Source organism: Gossypium hirsutum, chromosome D13, assembly GCF_007990345.1.
Source record: "Gossypium hirsutum isolate 1008001.06 chromosome D13, Gossypium_hirsutum_v2.1, whole genome shotgun sequence".
NCBI classification, from domain to species: domain Eukaryota; kingdom Viridiplantae; phylum Streptophyta; class Magnoliopsida; order Malvales; family Malvaceae; genus Gossypium; species Gossypium hirsutum.
Genome location: NC_053449.1, coordinates 17,662,242 through 17,681,751, shown reverse-complemented (window position 1 = coordinate 17,681,751; position 19,510 = coordinate 17,662,242). Strand labels below are relative to the sequence as shown.

At 35.9% G+C, this 19,510-nt stretch overlaps 1 long non-coding RNA gene and 1 other non-coding gene across 8 annotated transcripts; one reads left to right on the top strand and one right to left on the bottom strand.

Moving 5' to 3' along the window:
• The first annotated feature begins 7,938 nt into the window (after positions 1-7,938).
• LOC121225050 (uncharacterized) lies at positions 7,939-10,567 on the top strand. 2 transcript variants are annotated; one of them, XR_005922804.1, is made up of 6 exons: positions 7,948-8,076; positions 8,201-9,010; positions 9,117-9,311; positions 9,409-9,492; positions 9,843-10,056; positions 10,383-10,567. It is a non-coding gene; the product is annotated as an uncharacterized lncRNA (long non-coding RNA). The 2 variants fall into 2 exon arrangements; XR_005922803.1 differs by having other exon boundaries at positions 7,939-9,010.
• Positions 10,568-13,948: 3,381 nt separating this feature from the next.
• LOC107918328 (uncharacterized) lies at positions 13,949-17,774 on the bottom strand. 6 transcript variants are annotated; one of them, XR_005922798.1, is made up of 9 exons: positions 17,415-17,738; positions 16,848-17,118; positions 16,560-16,683; positions 16,052-16,165; positions 15,829-15,927; positions 15,361-15,394; positions 15,050-15,143; positions 14,491-14,627; positions 13,949-14,336 (listed from the first exon to the last, which is right to left on the bottom strand). It is a non-coding gene; the product is annotated as an uncharacterized protein (transcript). The 6 variants fall into 6 exon arrangements; XR_005922797.1 differs by having other exon boundaries at positions 16,565-16,683; XR_005922799.1 differs by having other exon boundaries at positions 16,052-16,683; positions 17,415-17,741.
• Positions 17,775-19,510: the final 1,736 nt, after the last annotated feature.

Here is a 19,510-nt window from a genome sequence, read left to right as displayed (position 1 = left end):
ACAAAATTCCTTTAAGGGATGAAGGAGCTGTGGTCAAACTCCGGCCTTATCGTTATCCAGCTTTCAAGAAGACTGAAATGGAGAGGCTTACTCAGGAGATGCTCTAAGCAGGGATAATTTGAGACAGCACCAGCTCTTTTGCATCCCCTATTGTCATGGTAAAGAAGAAAGACGAAAGTTGGAGGCTGTGCGTCGATTATAGACAACTCAACCAACATAAAATGAAGGATAAATTCCCTATTCCAGTCATTGAGAAGCTACTGGACGAGTTAGGGGAAGCTCGAGTCTTTAATAAGTTGGATTTGCGAGCTGGATATCATCAAATTCACATGTGGGAACTGTTGGAAACGTGTTGGGCCGAAAATTTATTTTTTATTACACACTCAATATATTACAATACGAAGATTACAAATATTTTCTCAATGACTAGATAGTCTAGCTGCTGCTAGATTTTAACTCACTCAAGGTTTGCTAACCTTCTCACTCTCACTCACGTTGCTTCTCTTATTTCTTTTTTCTTCTTATTTTTTTTCTTCATTACAACACAAGTTCAAGCCTCTATTTATAGGCTGATAAAGTGACAACAAATGTGGCTATTAATCCACTTAATTTCCAGCCACAAAACATCTCAATAATGGAGCACTTTGTATGGCTAAAATTTCAGCACTTTGCATGGCACAAAATTGCTCCACGTCTCATGCTTCTAGATTATGCTTGGAGTGGGTTTGATTTCTAACAGGAACCTGATGTACCCAACTTTCATACCGAGCTTCTCTTTGAATTTGTTGAATGTCTCCACTTTCAACGGCTTTGTGAAAATATCTGCCAGTTGATCTTCTGTCCTGCAATGGACCAACTCCACGTTTTTGTTTTTCACTTGCTCTCGGATAAAATGATACTTCGTATCGATGTGCTTGCTTCGGCTGTGCGACACCGGATTCTTGGCAAGTGATATAGCGGATTTGTTGTCAACGTAGATGGTAATTGGACCTTCATTTGAAACACCTATTTCTCCCAAAATATTCTTCAACCACATTGCTTGGCATGTACAAGTTGCTGCGGCCATATACTCTGCTTCACATGTTGAGAGAGCAATTGTTTGTTGCTTCTTTGACGACCATGAAAAAACTGCGGAACTGATGTGGAATGCATATCCGGAAGTGCTTTTCCGATCATCCAAGTCTCCCCCATAATCGCTATCTGAGTAGCCAACTAATTTTGAATCTTGTGAGTGGGTATAGAATAAACCATGGTTCATCGTACCTTTGATATATCTCAAAATTCTTTTTGCGGCAATTAAGTGGTCTTGCTTCGGCTTCTCCATGAATCTGCTCACCAATCCTACTGCATATGTAATATCTGGTCGTGTGATTGTCAAATACCTTAAACTTCCAACGAGACTTTTAAACAACGTCGGATTTATCGACTCCCTTGTCGAATCAACACTTAGCTTCATCCCTGGATCAGCTGGCGTGACTACTGGCTTGCAATCCTTCATTTTGAACTTGTTCAAAATCTGCTCCGCATACTTCTTTTGAGAGACAAAAATTCCATCTTGCATTTGTTTCACCTCGACTCCAAGAAAGTATGACATCTCACCGATATCTGTCATTTCAAATTCTTTAGTCATAGCTTTCTTGAAATCATCAGACATACCTGGATTGTTTCCGGTGAAGATCATGTCATCCACATATAGGCATACGATCATGATATCTCCATATCCATTCTTCTTTGTGTACAGGGTGTGCTCGTGCGGGCTTTTGATGAATCCATTTCTTCGGAAGTACTCGTCGATCCTTGTGTTCCATGCTCTTGGGGCTTGCTTCAATCCATACAAAGCTTTCTTCAATCGGTAGACTTTGTCCTCCTTTCCTTGTATGCTATATCCAGGTGGTTGTTCTATGTAGACTTCCTCCTCCAAGTAGCCATTCAGGAATGCAGACTTGACGTCCATCTGATAGATTTTCCATTTGTATTGTGCTGCGACCGCTATGAGAAGCCTAATTGTGTCTATTCTTGCGACTGGAGCAAATATTTCATCATAGTCCACTCCTTGTCTTTGCTTGTAGCCTTTGGCGACTAGTCTTGCCTTGTATTTCTCTACTTTTCCTTCTTTGTTGGTCTTCGTCTTGTACACCCACTTGACACCAATCGGGCTATGTCCTTCTGGCAGACTTGTTAGCTCCCACGTGTCATTCCTTCTTATTGCAGCAATCTCCTCGTCCATGGCCTTCTTCCATTTATTGTTTTCAATTGCTTCTTCGTATGTCACTGGATCACATTCTGTCATTAGACAGAATAGTGAATAATCGAACTGCATCTCTACAGGTTCCGTAGAATTGTAGATGTCGTTGAGACTCCGTGTTCTTGTGGGTGCTTCATCTGAGCTGCTGCTTCCGCTGCTGCTGGTTGGTGACGAAGGGGCTGTTGTACCAGGACTTTGATCATCGCCTTGTTCTTCTTGGTTGATGACATCATTGTCGTCTTCATTGAAAAATAATCCTTCCACTTTCTTTTCTTCTTCACTCCATCTCCAGTAATCCGCTTCATCGAACTCGACATCTCTTGAGATAATCAATTTCTTAGTAAGAGGATTATAAAGTCTGTAGGCCTTACTTCTTTTGTCGTAGCCTATAAAGATACACTTCTCTCCTCTATCGTCAAGCTTTTTCCTCTGTTGCTCAGGAACGTGTGCATATGCAATGCATCCAAAAATTTTGAGGTGTCCAACTCTTGGCTTGTGACCGCTCCATGCTTCTTCTGGTGTCTTGTGTCTTACACTTTTTGTTGGACATTGATTCAACAGATAAACTGCGCATTCAACGGCTTCAGCCCAGAAAGTTCTCGGAAGGTGTTTACCTTTTATCATGCTTCTTGCCATATCCAGAATTGTCCGATTCTTCCTTTCTGCAACTCCGTTTTGTTGTGGAGTGCGTCTGGCTGTTAACTGATGAATGATTCCATGATCCTTGCAGAAACTTTCATAAAGCTTTGCAGTATACTCGCCTCCTCTATCGGATCTGAGTATCTTCAAATATCGACCACTCTGTTTTTCCACCATTGCTTTAAACTCCTTGAATTTTTCTAGGGCTTCCGATTTTGCTTTGAGAAAATAAACCCAACATTTTCTGCTATAATCATCAATAAAAGTTAGGTAGTACCTGTTTCCACCGAGTGATTCAATGTCGTACGGACCAGATATGTCGGTGTGTACAATTTCCAATGGTCTTCTAGCTCTTCGAGATTTTCCTACTTCAAATTTCTGCCTATGCTGCTTTCCTTTGACACAGGCTTCACACAGTTGATCTGGATGATTAATACTTGGTAATCCATTCACCATATTTGTCTTCGACAACAGCTTCAAGCCAGAAAATCCGAGATGTCCGTACCTTAAGTGCCACAACCATGATTCATTCTTCAGATCCGTCTTCATGCATTTTATTTCTCCAGACTCGATGTCGAGGGTGAAAAGATGATTTCGCGTCATATCAACTCGAACAACTAATTCTCCACTTTTGTTCCTGATGGCGAGTGAGCGGTCTTTCATATGAACTTCATATCCTTTTTCTAGGAGTTGACCAAGACTGATCAGGTTGCTCTTCAAAGCTGGTACGTAGTAAACGTCTGAGATGTACTTCTTCTCTCCATTCCTTTGTGTTATAACAACCTTGCCCTTTCCTTTGATTTCTGCATGTGAGTTGTCTCCAAAAGTTATTTGTCCATGAACTGTTTCATCTAATTCTGTGAACAGCTCCTTTCTTCCACACATGTGGTTGCTTGCACCGTTGTCGAGATACCACACACTTCTCTTGCGATCTTCATTTTCTCCGTAAGTGAGAAAGACACTTGATTCCACTTTTTCGTTGCCTTCTGCTGCGACTGCTACATGGTTTCTTTCATCCACTTTGTGTGTTGATCTGCACTCGTAACTGAAATGTCCATACTTGTTACAGTTGTAGCATTGTACCTGAGATTTATTTTCTTGAAATCTGCCTCGGCCACGACCTCTAGATCCACGTCCACGGTTGGATGTTTGATAATCTTTATTTTCTTGATATCTCCCATATGATTGATTTCCACGTCCTCGTGATCCTCTTCCTCCTCTGTTTCCACCACGGTAGCCTCCACGGTATCCTCTGCGGTTTCCTCTTCCTTGGTTAAAGTTATTACTTGTTTCTCCGTCGTCGACGGACAACTTGCTATGCAAGGCTTGATCAAGATTTTCACTATCTTCATTTAGCTTCATCTTTTGCTCATGGGCTTGCAGAGAACCCACAAGTTCTTCGAGCGACATCTTTGACAAATCTTTTGATTCTTCGATGGCAACGACTACGTACTCGAATTTGCGTGTGAGTGACCGTAGAATTTTCTCCATCACTCTTACCTCGTCAAGAGTTTCTCCATTTCGTTTCATTTCATTTACCACCGATTTTACACGATTGGCATAGTCATCGATATTCTCGGAGCTCTTCATTTTTAACATTTCAAATTCAGCTCTAAGTGACTGAAGGCGTACCTTTTTAGCTTTTTCTACACCTTGAAATGATTTTTGCAAAATCTCCCATGCATTCTTCGCGTTCTTCACATCTAATATTTTCTCGAAGGTTGATTCATCCATACCTTGAAAGATACTATTCAAGGCCTTTTGATCCTTCTTTCGTGCTTCTCGTAACGCCTTCTTAGCGTCATTTGATAAAGCTGCTTCTGTAGCGGCATCTCCGGGCTCGATGTATCCTTTTTCAATGATCTCCCAACAATCTTGCGAACCGAGCAAAGCCTTCATTCGAATGCTCCAATTTCCATAATTTGTCTTCGTCAATTGTGGAACTTGTAGCTGAATTACGTCGCCCATATCGACTTGTTAGATGAACACCAAAGGTACTCTGAACTGGACACGAACCGGACACGAACCGAACTCCGAACCAAGCTCCGAACCGTAGCTCTGATGCCACTTGTTGGAAACGTGTTGGGCCGAAAATTTATTTTTTATTACACACTCAATATATTACAATATGAAGATTACAAATATTTTCTCAATGACTAGATAGTCTAGCTGCTGCTAGATTTTAACTCACTCAAGGTTTGCTAACCTTCTCACTCTCACTCACGTTGCTTCTCTTATTTCTTTTTTCTTCTCATTTTTTTTCTTCATTACAACACAAGTTCAAGCCTCTATTTATAGGCTGATAAAGTGACAACAAATGTGGCTATTAATCCACTTAATTTCCAGCCACAAAACATCTCAATAATGGAGCACTTTGTATGGCTAAAATTTCAGCACTTTGCATGGCACAAAATTGCTCCACGTCTCATGCTTCTAGATTATGCTTGGAGTGGGTTTGATTTCTAACAGGAACCTGATGTGCACAAGACGGTGTTTAGAACCCACGAGGGGCACTATGAATTTCTCGTTACGCCATTTGGCCTCACTAATGCCCCCTCAAGTTTTGAAGCTCTCATGAACTCTATCTTTAAGCCATGGTTGCTAAAATTTGTGCTGGTCTTCTTTGATGACATTCTCGTCTATTCCACTTCATGGCCTGAGCATTTACAACACTTGAGGTCAGTCCTTCTTGTTCTTAGAGAACATCAGTTATATGCTAAGAAAACGAAGTGTTGTTTTGGTTCACCCCAAATACAATATTTGGGACATGTTCTACATGCGGGTACTATTGCTATGGATCCTGCTAAGATAGAATGTATTTCTTCATGGTCCATTCCTCAATCGATTAGGGAGCTGCGCAGCTTCCTAGGTCTTACAGGCTACTACAGAAGGTTTATTAAAAGATATGGGGTGGTTGCAAAACCCCTAACGGACTTACTGAAAAAGAACTGCTCGTGTTGGTTCGAACAAGTTACCGAGGCTTTCCTAGCACTCAAAACAGCCTTATGTTCTACACCAGTGTTGATGCTTCCTAACTTTCAGTTGGAATTCACTGTGGACACTGATGCCAGCGGGTTTGGTGTCGGCGCGATTTTACAACAGCAGGGGAGGCCATTAGCTTTTTTTAGTAAGGCTCTGGGACTACGACATCAGGCCCTATCAATATATGAAAAGGAGATGCTGGCTGTTCTGCTGGTGGTCCGAAAGTGGCACTCTTACTTGATTGGCCAGCATTTTAAAATCCGAACAAATCATCACAGTTTGAGATTTCTATCAGACTAGGTACAACAACGCTGGGTAGCCAAAATATTGGGATATGATTTTGAGATTGTGTATCGATTAGGAATAAACAACAAGGTAGCTGATGCCCTCTCGCGTCAACCCTAGTTGGAACACAGTCAACACTTTCAGCTTTCGGCCAGTACAGTTATTTCCAGTCTTTTGGAACGGGTGCAGCAATCATATGTTTTGGATGATAAATTGTAGAGGATTATTCAGAATATCCAACAACAATAGAACCAGGACCAGAGGTACTCCTGGGATGGCCGATTTCTGTTTCGGAAAGGGAAGATTGTAGTGGGCAGAGTTCCACAATTACGACAAGAGTTGTTCGTTCATTTTCATGCAAGCGCAGTCGGGGGTCATTCGGGGGTGCATGTGACTAGAAAACGACTCTCAAGTCTATTATATTGGAAGGGTCTGACCACTGATGTTAGAAAGTGGATTCGAGAATGCATCATTTGTCAGCAATGTAAAGGCGAAATGGTAGCTTCTTCGGGGTTATTATAGCCATTACCAATCCCTGATCGAGCTTGGTCAGTGATAAGTATGGACTTCATCGAGCGGTTACCAACATCCAACAAAAAGAACTCTATTGGTGGTATGGATCATCTCACCAAATACGGTCATTTCCTCGCCCTGTCTCACCCCTATACAACTAAGGAGGTAGCTCATGAATATCTGACAAATGTGTATAAGCTTCACGGAATGCCCGAGACTATCATTTCGGACCGAGACAAAATCTTTGTCAGTAGCTTTTGGCAAGAACTTTTTCGACAGTCGAGTACTAAGCTCATGTTATCGACAGCCTACCACCCTTAGACGGATGGTCAGACTGAGGTCTTAAATCGATGCCTTGAAAGTTATTTACGTTGTATGACGGGAGAAGCTCCTGCACGTTGGTTCCACTGGTTGGCCCTTGCTGAATGCTGGTATAATTTCTCCTTTCACTCTGCGATTCAACTCACGCCGTACGAGGCCTTGTATGGTCAGCCTCCACCGACGCATATGCCATACTTAGCTGGAGCCTCATCAGTGGCAGGTGTTGAACGTAGTCTACAAGCTCGTGAGGCGGCCAGGAACTTGCTTCAATTTTGTCTTAAGGCTCAAACTCGCATGAAAAATGTTGCTGACAAACATCGATCAGAAAGAAGTTTCCAAGTTGGGGACATGGTTTACCTGAAGTTGCAGCCTTATCAACAACAATCTCTTCGCAAGGTTATCAGTTAGAAACTAGCTCCAAAAGTTTTTGGACATTTTCTTGTTATTGGAAATGTAGGGGCAGTAGCCTACACCCTTCAGCTTCCACCAAATTCTCAGATCCATCCAACGTTCCATGTATTATAACTGAAGAAACATGTTAGGTCAGTTCCGACTCAAGCTCAGTTACCACTCATGGATGATCAAGGTGCCTTGCAAAAAGAACCCGTTCGTATTTTAGACAGAAGAATGGTTAAGAAAGGGAACCAAGCACTGACAGAAGTGTTGATCGAATGGACAAACACTTTTCCGAAGGACGCTACCTGGGAATCACTCTCCGCAATTCAATCCAAATTTCCTCATTTTCATCCTTGAGGACAAGGATGTGTTTGTGGGAGGGAGTACTGTTACGGGCTCGAATGTTAGCAGGGAAAGACTTAGTTAAAATAAGCTATGTTTAATTGAAACGGGGAGTTTTGGGTATTAGTGAAACGGGGCGTTTTAATTGTAACCAAATTATGTCCTCGTCATTTGCTTTGTATTTCCTTAAAATATGCATGTGCTGCATGGGCGAGGTTATCGAAAATACTGAAGAAGTTTTCAACAGAATTCTCTTATCTTTTCTTCTCTTTTCTTCCCCAAATTTCTGCTCGATTTTCTATCCCTTTTCACAATCTCTTCTATCAATTCTATTTACCCTCTCTCCGATCAATGTAACATTTCCATTCCCTCTTTTTATTTTTTCCAATTTATCTTTTCTTCTTCTATTTAATGGTGTTTAACATTTGCAACAAATTGATGGGTTTTTTTTTCTTTTACCTTTTATCGAAATTGAAGGTATTATGTGCTGATTCTGCCAGATATATGAATCGCGATTTATGTTTTATTGTTTATTTTCTTGGTTGTTTTTGATTTGAATCTCTTGTTATGAACGATTTGATGGAATTGACAAAATCAGTGTTAGCGGATTTGGTTGATAATAAATCGGATTTTAAAAGATTCGTTTTCAGATTGCTTGATTTTAGTGTAATCGAATCTGTTTCTGTCAAAAAAAAAATTAGGGTTTTTTCTTCTTTATTCCTTTTTGATGGTCTTTTCTTGTTCTTTGGGTTATTTTAATTTGAAGATATGGAATTTATCATTCTTCGATTATCTGTGAAATTTATGAGTTTTGATTGCAATACTTTCGTCAGAAAACTACATTTTTATTTATTTTTTATATTAAATATGGATCTTAGTGGGGGCAAATTAATCCAAGTTGAATATTGCTTAATGTTAGGATCTTGAACTAGATTAAAAGAAGAAAGAGCCATTTTGTAGTTAATTTTCTTCAAAATTTCATTGCTTTTGCTCCCAACATTAACATTGTTAACTGTTTGCAATTAACAAAGTAGACGCTTTATAGCATGAGATGAAGAAAGGAGGACAATCCTTTTATCAAAACCACAACTTCTTTCCAACTTGCAGTTTTTTTTACATGAAATTAACAAATTAGAAGCTTTATAGCTTGAAACGAAGAAACAAAGACAATCCTTTCATCAAAACCACCTATCAATTAAAATAGGATTTTTTTTTAGTGCGAAAAAAGCTTTTTCGGGGAAAATCAATTAGTGGTTTGGATCAAGTACACAAGATTGGCTTAGAAAGGTAACAATTTACATTTGATACAATGAATCTTGTTTGAATTGGATCGATCCATCTGACAAAAAAATTCATTAAATGTTAACTGGTTTTTTTCAATGATGTTGAACAGATTTTAGGGCCTGGAATGTCTGAGAAAATGTGGGATGTCACAATCAAGCATGCCAAAACTTGTGTTATGGGAAATAAATACTATGTTTTTCAAGGCACTAATTACAGAGTCTTCTTAAACCCCATTTGTCAACTTGTGAAAGCAGAGATTAATGGGACTACATATCCTATACAAACCCTAAGTAGTATCAACAGAGTAAGTTTTATTTTAAGTTCAAATATATATATTGTTGCAAGTGTCTAATAATGATTTTTTTGTGCATGGCAATTGCAATTTCAATCATATGTTGAAGATTTGGTCAGACAAGCTTATGTAAATTGGTCTTCCTTGGAAGAAATAGAAGGAATTTCTAATGAGATTGGCTTGCTCACACAAGGTAATTTCCTGCATTTTTTATTTGACAAGTTCATTCAATACAATAAGAAGGAAAATTGTTAATTGGTTCTGGATTGGGCAATGCGGGGATACGACTGAGAAGTAAGTCTACTCAAAAGAAGAAATAAATAAGTATGTTTCTTGCATATTTTATATCAATTTAATGATGTGGAATTTTATAGAAAATGATAATCGTAAGGGCTGTTGTTTGCATATTTTATATCTATTTCATGATCTGGAATTTGATATCCTTCATTTAAGTTGTTCTTTTATATGTCATTTTTTATTGAATGTGGACCTTCTTTTTTGTTAAAGAAAATTTCTTTTAATTATTATGTTTTTTCAATATAGGAAGTCGAAGATTATGATGATTATGACATGGAAGGAGAATATCAAGACGAAGATGTCATGGCAGAGATCTGGTAAGGACCACTCAGTTCTTTTGGTCCTTCCGTCTGGCATATACCATTACAAGTTCATTGTCGATGGTGAATGGAGATATACACATGATTTGCCTTTTATAGCTGATGAAATGGGCCGCATTTGTAATCTTCTTGATGTTCTTGTATGTATCTTCTAATCATGTACCTTCGTTTTTACTTCATCTAATTCCTGGGCTGGTGTACCATGCAAAACCCGGAATTTACAAATTTAACATACATTGTTGCTTAAAAACTAAAATTCAGAGGTTGAATATATTGTTTCAACTTTTGAGTTGACATGGAGAAATTAGAAAGATATGTGTTACATAGGTTCTCTCTTGTCTAAGACATCTCATTAATGATTTTACTATGTCACCCTTTTTACTTGCGCATAACTAAGATGGTGGTGATACTCGTCACTGGTTTTGTTGCCTTCATTTGTTTAATTACTTGTCACTATTTCTTGCAGGACTATGTACCTGAAAATCGGGATAGTGTAGCCGAGTTTGAGGCTCCAGCATCTCCAACTTCCAGTTACAGTCAAGCATTTCCAGCGGTTTTTTTATTAATTTCTAGTATTAATTGTGGTTTGGAAGCTAATTTATAATTATTCAGTCCTTTTTTTTTATTTTTATATAACACAATTATAAATAATTTATTTGGCTTTGGTTGTTTTCAATTTATGACGGTTAATATTCTAGCTTAATAATTGAGTATTACTATATATTTAATTTAATTTATTAAATAAATCATTGCAATATATGTAAATACAATTTAAAATATAAATTTATTAATATATGTAAAAACAGCATTTTCGAAAAATATTTTTAGGAAATCTGCCAAACAACAGTAAATCATTTTCCAGTAAATTATTTTAGCAGCGTTTGTGATAAAAGCGCTGCTAAAGAACATGATCTTTAGCTGCGCTTGTATGTAAAGCTCAGTTAAAGATCATTTTCTTTAGCGGCGTTTGTGATAAAAGCACCGCTAAAGAATATGATCTTTAGTGGCGTTTGTAGGTAAGGCGCCACTAAAGATCATGTTCTTTAGCTGCATTTGTGATAAAAGCGCAGCTAAAGATCATGTTCTTTAGCGGCGTTTGTGGGTAAAGCGTCGCTAAATGTCATGTTCTTTAGCGGCGTTTTTTCACATAAACGCTGCAAAATTTAGCGGCATTGTCTATAGCGGCATTTTTTGCGGCGCTTGTGAAAGGCCGCAAATAGTTTTAACGGCCTAAAAAAAGCCACTAAAAGCTTGTTTTGCTGCAGTGAAAAATTCTTCATTAATCGCCATCAAAATTACCAGATTAGATTAAGAAGCTAAACCTACACTCTTGAATGGAAAATACACAATTCAAAATAGTTATAAAACATTTCGCCTCTACCAGTTGTACAAACAATAACACACTTCTCTATCTCCACATGTCCAATTACCACCTTAAAAGATAGGAATCTAGTACTCCCTTCCTTTCCTTGAAAAATCCACTAAAAAATTTCCTTTAAATGATCACCATACCCATTAACGAGACATTACGAGTAAACCATCATTAGCTATGTTGTTGCTTTCACCACTTGATGAAAACACATAATTACCATTATTGTTTTCACTTCAAAACTCAGAATCCAATTGATAGTCAACAATATACCAAGAAAGCCAAAACCCAAGCATCCATGAAAATAAGGAAGAACAACCACAATAAAACTCCATCAATCCTAACAATTTAATAACCTTTCAACACCCACCTTCCTTAAGCACCCCTGGTTAGGACCCGTCAATCACCCTGCCTCGCAATTTACTCCATCATCTTCATCTTGGCAATGAGATGTATAGATGTTGGAAACAATTGTAATTTTTGAAAATTTTGAGGCATATTCTCAATCGGTAAAGGTGAATAGTTAAATCATAAAATTATGGTTTTATATTCTACTCCATGAAACATTTACAATGGTATATCATATGCTCAAAATGGTTGAGTGATGAATGAGAAATTGATGTTCAAAGTAAGCTACTTGTGAATATTTGTTGAGGAAAAGAAAAGCATAGATTTCACATTGTTTAAATACCAAGTGTGAGATGTGTATATATATGAGAACCCACTTGAAGGGTGATTGAATGGCTAAGTTTGGAACCTTGCCTCGCGCACAGGGGTGTGCAAATTCAAACCTATCGGGGTTGGGGCGCACCCACATGATGTGGGCGACGATGCAAAATGTCTAGACCGGTCGAGCCCAAAATGGGCCTACGGATATTTTAAGCCCAACATGAAATTTATTTTTCTCAGCAAATATATATAAAATCTGATTTAAAAAGGACATATATCCTCATTTATTTGATTCAAATCAATTTGATTGATTTAATTACTCATTTAATGCAGATTTTATATCTTTAATTATGTATATTTCCAAAATTCCTCCTTATTGAATGCCTATAATGCCTAAGAATTCTTCAAAAAATTTTTTACAATGACAAACTCTCTGAAACAGAGTTTATTTTGCTCTCGAAAATTCTTCTCTTTTCTTCTCAATATTTTTCAATGTTTCGGTGATAGAAGAAAGTAAGGATTGTTCGTTGATCTCTGTAGAGGTGCTATTGTTTCGATTATCGTGTTGTTGTATCTTGGGAGATAGTCGACCAACGTTTCTCCAAGTACAGTAGGAGCAGTCAAATTTGTCTTAAGGAAACTGTGTAAAACAGGCCTCAACATCTAGTAAAATTTGATTCTTTATTTGATTTCTAGTTTTCTAATCTTATTTATTGGTTTTTTGCATTTGATATTTTAAATACAAATTTTTTATTTTATTTTATTTTATATAAATAATTGTTTATTTATATATATTTGTTCGCTAACGTGTTTTATCCAACAATGGACACATAAAATTGAAATAACATCATTTCATCCTTGCGTTATGAATCAACCTCTTTATAATTCACAACTTCACTATTAAAAGACACCTTTAATGATTCAAGGAAAACAAGCTGCAAGGCATTCCTCAAACCAGATTGGAACTTCAATCACTGGACATACTCGCCAAATTACTTTGGCTTCCAATATGCAAGCTAGATCCTTCACAATTAGTTCATCATTGCCATCCGTTTGCATACCCAACAACTTCCCAAACTGCAAAGTTTCCATTGCCTTTTTAAGATTACTTTTTTTTTCGATTTCTGAAGTCACTATCTAAAGTGACGCATTAGCTACAAGACAACTCTCAACCTTCTTCTGCTCTTCACTTTTATCAACCTTAGACTTATGACCTTTCCATAACTTTTTATTCTATTTTTTATTAGCAACTTGCCCTTCCGATTCCTTTAGGAGCTTCACCTTTCTAAACCTTCATGTTCCATTATTTGTCTCATTGTAGTTTTGGAAAGATGTCAAGATTATCCTTTCTACTCCTAGGAGACACAACCGTCCTAGCAGCCTCATTCTCTACCAGTTTCCCCATCGACCCATTGCTATGGATCACAATATTACCCACATCCCGTAGCTCAGACCCATTAACACCCAATAAAGGAATTGGACCCTTCACACTAGCACTACACCAAAACAGGCTTTTAGCGGTGCTTTTTTAGGAGCGCCGCTAAAAGTATTTGCGGCGCTTTGATAAGCGCCAGAAAAAACGCCGCTAAAGAACCCGTCGCTAACTTTAGCAGCGTTTTTTTCTAAAAATGCCGCTAAAGGCCAAGACCTTTAGCGGCGCTTTTCCCACAAACGCCGCTAAAGGCCAAGACCTTTAGCGGCGCTTTTCCCACAAACGCCGCTATAGACCAAGACCTTTAGCAGCGCTTTTCCCATAAACGCCGCTAAAAACCATGACCTTAAAAAAATTTATTTTAATCAAATAATATTTATTTTTATGATAAATATTATATATTATGTTTTATTTTTTAAATTTGAACTTTAAATATACTTTTAAGGATAAATAAAAAAATATTATTTAAATTAAATTTTCTATGAAAATTTTAACTTTAAAACTAAATATAAAAATTAATGAATTTAGTTTTAAAATTTAAAATAATAACTTAATAACACAATTAGAATCCAAAAGTTAGAACTCAAGTCGTCGTAAAAATTAAAGTAAAAATAAAAATTTAGAATCAAAACTAAAATAAATAATACATATGAGAAACAGACTAACTAGTTGAACCTGCCTATGACTATACACATTGCAAGAGAATTGAGTTGAAGCTCTATCAGAAACATCTTTAGTTTCATTGGCGCTGCAATTGGCACTCTTTTCCACCTCAAGATTGGAGGCAAAGTCTATGTCATCTAGGACTTTGGTGAAGAATCAGAAATTCCAGGGTCTGCACAAGGTTTTTGCACTTCTATTACAATTGAAAAGCAAGGTATACCCTATTTAGCATAGAGCAAAATGTAGGCTTCCAGAGACAGCACAGCTTTTTCTTCAACACAAGTAACCTACAAAAGAGAGAACATGACCATTATGCACTATTATTCTAAGTACCATCAAAATGTTTACAATAAAAGTAACTATGGGTTTTGTTAAGAGAGAATATTAACATCCACTATCGTCTGGATTGAGGTAAAATACAATTAAAGGTGGAGAACTTACACTAAAATATGTGTTCCCAATTCTAAGATTTCTCCATCCATCTTCAACATATGGTTCACCTCCAGATATGACAAGATTAGGCTGAAATCTCATCTGGTTGACGTTAGGTGGGGCACCACAAGAGAGTTTTTGAGTTTCTGAAGACCACAAAATTAGTATGTAAATGTAACGTATCACTTTAAAGGATAGAAAAGAATTAATAAAACTGAAAGGAGAATGCAATAGCATGATGACTTGACCCAAAAGTTCTGATTTAAACTGAAAGGAGAATGCAATAGCATGATGACTTGACCTAAAAGTTCTGATTTAAACTGAAAATTATCCCTTGGCTAATATAGAGATCAGTGCAATAATCTAAAATGTGATGAATGTGAAAGTTGAACTAAAGTATTATAACATGATTAGAGCAAAAATGAATACAATAAAAGTAACATAAATTACGACGAGCCATACTAGTGTGCCTACTACATATGCGTATATTCATTTATATCTTTTGTGTGGTTGGGGGCTGGAGGATTCCGATGTTTGAATCAATCTAATGAGCTGAAAAATGTTATACCATAAATTATTCGAATGTAGCAAACATAGTGTCCAGAAGTAGGTCTGAATCCGGAATGTTTCACAACTGCAAATAGTTGATACCTCAGTTCCTCCTATTGCAAAAAGGATAACAAATGAAACAATTTCAATAATCATGAATTCAAAATCTTTTAGATTATTTGATAAATAAAATATTTTATCTTTCTTGCCAATAAAATAAAAAACAAGAATCAAATTAGTTCAACTCCAAGTCCTTGGTCAAATTTAATTAAACCTCAAGTTCTTTGTCAAAAGAAAAGAATATATATAAAAAACCAAGAAAACACATACCTAGTTTGATTGGTGCCAACTTTTCGGCAGCCTCCTGTAAATGTATAAGGCAAAGGTTGAAACTTGTAAGAATTTAAAAATCCCAAAAATGTAACTGGTCATACAACAAGTTTACAACCTATTCAAATATTGCAAGAGCAGAACAAGCAGCCCCTTGTACCAGCTTGTTAGTATCCGATATTCTTTGCAGGAAAGCCGTAAAAACCATGTCAAATTGCTCATAGCCTTTTTTGTTACCACTATCCCGAATGGATGAAACATGAGAATTCTCAACATAAAATCCAATGCCAAAGAAACCGATAAAATAAGTTTATCGGCGGTATGTACCAAGAACAACAAATGATTGGTATATGATGCAAACACATAAACTATAGTCGGTCAAAGGGGTTATTAATCATTCATTACTAAATTAGAAAAAGGTATTGACAACCACACAGCATATAAAGGGAGGCTAATTTTCATTCATACCTGAACAATGTATTTGCTGAATTAAGAAAGTGTCCAACAAGAAGTACTCCTTATGAGAGTAAACTTATGATCTAAAAGGGGAATTAGAGATGCCACAATCTGCACACATAAACATATTTAACAACAATGATCAATTTAGGAGCATAACATGATTTAACAAAAACAGATGAATGTTTTATATGCATCATTCCATAATCTGTCTCAAAAACTAAACGAGTACTACCTCAGACAAACGAGGATAAAGACCATTGATGCAACCTCTAGCGGTTACACCAAGAGCCAAAACAGCAGCTTCCTTGTCCCTCCATGCTTCATCACCAGTAGCAGATAAGTTTGCCTGCAAAAATCCGATGAGTCGACATATTTTAGCTAAAATGAACTCATAATGCAAAATACATATCAAACCAAGAACAAAACAGATACAATTTCCTTGATCCAAATTTGACATCGTAAATATATTAAAGAGAAAAATTCTCATGCATGAACTTAAGGCAAGCAAATATACATTTTGAGTAAGATGTATCCTATTATCTATTCAACTTGCGAAACATTAGTTTGGCCTGTAATGAAATATTGTATTCATCAAAAGGAAAAATTATATACTACCCGCGGTTGAAGATCTGGAACAAATTTCAACTTAAATTTTAATATATTTTATTGTTGCACACTGTCTCCAAATAACTTTTAATTTACCCTGATTTAAAATTAAAAAAAGACTGAAAATATAAAACCTGACTTTTACAAAAAAAACATCCCAAAAAGGAGTGGAGGCTTGGGTAATATATGCCTTCAACACCACAGCAGAGAACAGTAGCCTTGTTAGGCAAAACTAGTTGACTGTTGTTAGTTTTTTATCTGCATCAAAGGTTTTAAAATCATTAGAAACATTGAGGTGAAGAATAAAGAATCAGCCAGAATCCTTAAATAATTTTCAAATACACATAGATATATTTTATAAAACAAGTAAATCATACACACTGACATAGACAACTACTGATTCCAAAATAGAACAGACTTACTTAGTTTTTGGCTGCCACTTCTCTGAATCTGATAATTCAATACTTTGGTTGTAATCATTATGATAAATGAAAATACTTTTGATATTAAACATTTGTCAACAAAAGTATGTTTAATATAATAAACTTCACTTTGAAAGTAGGGCAGTAATAATCAGTGGCCCCCAGAACCTGGAGAAGCAAATATGATTTGATTGGGGAAATAAAAAATTTGATGGCTGGAAATTTTGCCGCACTCTGCATGCACCCAAACTTTACAACCATCACACCGCACCTAACTCAGTGTAGATAAGGAAGCAATAAATTAGTAAAAAATAAAGCTCAAACTGCACCAAGCTAACTAATCGAGTAAAGAAAAGAGTTACAACGTGATCAAGCGAATTCTAGGGTTTTCTTTAAGTAACTCAATCTAATTCTATTAAACAAATACATTAAATCTAACGTCAAGTTTTGCATAATTCCAGGGTTTTCTTTAAGTGACCATACGAATCAATACAAATGTAACCTAAAAAACCATCGAATTGGCATTCGTAAGGAAAATTAGATAGTGAAAGCCCAAAAATAAAAAACCTGGCAGAGTTCTCGAAAAACAGAGTCAGCGATGGCTTAAGTGAAGGACTGCAGCAAGAACCGAACATGGCTTGAGAGTGTGGAGGAAAGCTCGAGCATGGTGAGTGAAGATAGATTGCGAGTGTTTTTCAATGGTAAACGCTAGTAAGAAGATAAAAAGCGGAATGGGTTAGGGATATGATAGGCTTTGAAGATTAGGGATGTTGAGAGAACCGTCGAGAGAAAAAAAGTGAGCGCTGAACGTCTGAAAGAGAGAGTGTGTCTGGGTGAACGTCTGAATTGAAACAGAAGCCAATTTTAGGGGGGAAAATGAAATTATTTCGGGGGGAGTTTTGGGATAAAACTGCGTAAAATGAAATTATCCTTGCGTTTTCTGAAAACGCCGCTATTACTTATCTATTGTGGCGTTTTTGGTAAATTATTTCAGTTTGAATCAAATGGTACCGTTTTACTATGCTAAAAAAAATTTATTTTGTTTTTATAAATTGATTTATTTTTTGCGGCGTTTTTATGAAAACGCCACTAAATGTTTTGCTATATAAAATGGCTATTTTTAAAGTAAAATTATTTTTTGTGGCGTTTTTTATAAAAACGCCGCTAAATGTTTTGCTATATGAAATGGCGCTATTTGTTTAAAGTAAAATTATTTTACTATCAAATAATCTCTCACATATCAAATTTCTATTAAAGATTGAGACGTTAATTATGATTTTGTATTGTTCATTTCCGATCTAATCTCTATTTTATTAGAGATATTTCTTCCTAACTAAAATATAATTATTTTGCTAGATGTTCGATGTCGAATGATTTTAGTTTTTGTATTTTATTTTTATTTGTTATAATTTGGTCCTATATATCAAAAATAGATAGTTACCTATCTGTCTCAATTTGTTACATTTTTTTATTTATTAATTTTTTTAAATCTAATATTTAAATATATCAAATGGTTTAAATTAAATATTTTTTAGTCATAAACACCGCTAATGTTACCTTTTCCGGCGTTTACAGAAGAAACGCCATTAATAAATTAAATTATTGTAATGAAACGACACCGTTTTGAAAAATTCTAAATCATATTAGCGGCGTTTTGGCTATAAACGCCGCCAAAGCTCGCATATTTTACAATTTTTTATATTCAATTATTGTATATTGCATATCAATTTTAAACTAATAATCTTTACAATTTATTATTTCTCTTTTACAATTATATAAGAACTTATTTAATATATAAATTAAAAAATACTAATTAATCTAAACCTTAAACCCTAACTCGACCCTGAATCTTTAAACCCTAAATCACTAACTCTTAACCCCAAATCCCAAACCACTAACCTCTAAACCATATTTAATATAGAAATTAAAAAACACTAATTAATCTAAATCATAAACCCTAACCCGACCCCAAACCCCTAACCCCTAAACATTATTTAATATATAAATTAAAATACACTATTTAATCTAAACCCTAAACCCTAACCTAACACTAAATTTATAAACCCTAAATCCTAACTCTTAATCTCTAACCCTTAACCCCTAACCCCTAACCCATAAACCTTAAATCACAACCCTTAAATCAGAATCCCTAATCCATAATCCCTAATTCCATAATTTATAAACCTTAAAATTGCAACTCTTAAACCAACCCTAAATCCTAAATTAACCATATATATACCCTAAACCATATATAATAAACCCTAAACTATAATGATAATTAAATTAAATATTTTAAAATTAATATTATCGCATCTTTTACAATTATATTTGAAATTATTTAATATGTAAATTAAAAATCAATCAATCATGTACACAAAAAATTTTAAAATTATTTTAAATAATAGTATTTTAATTTCTTCATTTTTAACAAATATGTTTCTATGTTTTTTTATTTTAAATTATTTTTACGTGTCATTATTTCAAATTTATCCATTTTTAACAAATATTCAATTAAAAATAAATTAAATAGTAAATAGCAGATAAAATGTTTTTGCGGCGCTTTTTCAAAAACGCCGCTAAAGCCCTGAGCATTAGCGGTGCTTTTTCAAAAACGCCGCTAAAGATCTGAGCATTAGCGGCGCTTTTTCAAAAACGCCGCTAAA